Raw genomic sequence first — 2,460 nt, forward strand, 5'->3', positions numbered from 1 at the left:
GTGGCGGGGTGAGAGACGGAGAAACCCAGGGGAGCAGGACAAGGGGAAGGGGAGGGGTGCCCGGGAACCTGGGGCCTTCGGATGGAGAGGGGGATGAAGCTGACCAGGTTTGGAACAGACAGGGGAGGGAGAGGACAGCAGTGAGGAGGGGCGCCCAGGAGGAGAGGCGAGGCTGAAGGCGCAGAGGAGAGTGTGTTTGGGGGAAGGGAAACCGGAGCAGGTATGGAGGCCGCCGCTCCGAAGGCAGCTACGGGGCCAGACTGGAGACCCCCGGGTGAGAGGGAGGGGCGGAGACTGGGAGAAGGAAGCCGGGAGCCTCCCAGATCCTGGAGGAGGAAGGTGATTTGGGCCATCAGCGAGGGAGGCGGGGACGGCCGCTGAGGGGCCAGGGTACAGGAATAGGGGTGGATAGAAGCCCGGGCCCAGGCACAGGTCTGGCGAGGGGGTCGGCAGGGAATGGAGAGACATGGATGGGTGGTCTTGTAGGTGCCCAACTCAGAGTGCCCGCACCCTTTCTCCAGCGTCCCCGCCCTACCCCCATGACAACCCCCCACCCCCAGACTCAGGTCCCAAGAAGGGGTAGGGAGTCTGACTGTCTCCCCCTTCCCCAGCCGGGTGCAGTGTAGCCAAGTAGGCCCCGGCATAACTCCTTGTCTATAGGTACGTCCAGTTCGGTGTAGCCGATCTGTGTGTGTCTGGAGGTCTGTGTGTGCTGTGGGTGTGTCGGGGTGTTTATGTCTCTGTGTCTGGCTGTTCTAAGTTGTGTTTACCTATGTCAGTTTGTGTGTCTGGTCCTCTGTTTGTAGAGATGGGGCCGTGACCCGGTGGTTTGTGTCTGAATGTGTGTGTGTGCGCCTGCAGGGCTGCTGTGGGTCTGTGGGGCCTGTCTGTGTGGCGGATCAGGCTGGATTTACAGGATGGGGAGCTGTATCAGTCTGATCACTCCAGAGTGTGTTTTTGTGGCTCTGACACCTTTGTCAGGGTGTGTGACTGTATACATGTCTGTCTGTCTGTGGGTCCTGGAGGCGGAGTTGGGTTTTCTGTGCCTGCATCTGTTTTCCTCTCTCTGAGGACCCGAGTCACATCTCTGCTCCTTTCTCTCTCTCTCATTCATTCCTGGCCCCGACCCACCCCACATATTTCTTTTTTTCCTTTCCCCTCTCCACCAAGTGGATCCGGGACCCAGGGAGGGTCGCCCCCCGGGCCTGGTGGCACTGAGCAGGGCCCCCCAGCCCCCACCTCCTGCCCCACGACATGAACCTCCTCTACCGAAAAACCAAGCTGGAGTGGAGGCAGCACAAGGAAGAGGAGGCCAAGAGGAGGTAAGGCTGCAGCCCCAGAGTGCCCCCTCTTCTGTCCCACGTCCGCTCTCTCCTACCCCAACCCAGCCGGGCCACATCCCTCTCTGCCCTTCCTGAGCCCAGCAGCCTGGTCATCAGTCTGATCTCAGAGTCTGTGCTCAGTACAGAATTGCTGGAATTGCACACGCCCTGTCTCTGTCCTGCTCATGGCTCCTGGCTCCAGCCCCTGCCCTGGCCTCTGAGGGGGCTTCTGGCTCAGGGGCCCCCTGTTGGCTCTTCCCAATCCCCAGAGGCCCAGGTCACTCCCTCCTGATCACCTCTGGCCTGTGATCTCCTCTCTGACAGTGTGGGGCTGGCTCTTGGTTCCCCTGTCACCTGACCTTGGAAGGGGCAGGCCCTGCTGCCCTCATGGTCCAGGATGGAGTCATTTGAGGGGCACCAGAGACAATCCACTTGGCCCCTTCCCAGTGACAGGATTGTGTGTGTGTGTGTGTGTGTGTGTGTGGTGGGGGACATGCAGGCTGGGCCCTGCAGAAGAGCCAGGGCTTGGAACTGACACCCCCCACACACACTGCTCGCCCCCTCCCCTTGTCCCCCCAGGGACCTGGCACCTGCCCTCTCCTGTCTTGCTCCCTTCTCTTCTTCACTCGCATTGATGGCACAGCCTCTTGGAGCCTGAGTCAGAGCCACCTCCTGGCTCCCTTCTCCCTCCTCGAAACTGTGGAGTTTAATTCTTGTTGTTAATTAGATTAATCAGAGCTATCACTGCAGTGATCTCTCCCTAATGAAGGGTTAGTAGACAGGGCCCTAATGAGAACCCACCCCACAGCCGCTCGCCCCTCTTCCCCGCCAACCGCCCCCCCTTTCACTCACACAGAAGCTCAGGGACAGTGAAAGGGAACTGGGGGTGAGCCTGGGAGGGTAACAGAGGATGACAACGGAGGGAGAGGGAAAGAGAGAGAGAGAGAGAGGCAGGGAGGAAAAAGAGATCAGCTGGGGGAGGCTCTCCGATGATGCAGCGGGCAGTACAGTCTGGGCCTGGGAAAGGAGGCGCCCGCGTGGTGTGGGAGTGGAGGCCGCAGCAGCAGCCGGACATGAGGGGAGGCCAGAGGCCGGGCGTGGGCCCGTGTCAGAGGGAGAAGGAGCAGAGGTCGGGGGC

This window comes from Bison bison, unplaced genomic scaffold (genome assembly GCF_000754665.1).
Source record: "Bison bison bison isolate TAMUID 2011002044 unplaced genomic scaffold, Bison_UMD1.0 scf7180017864085, whole genome shotgun sequence".
Classification (NCBI taxonomy): Eukaryota; Metazoa; Chordata; class Mammalia; order Artiodactyla; family Bovidae; genus Bison; species Bison bison.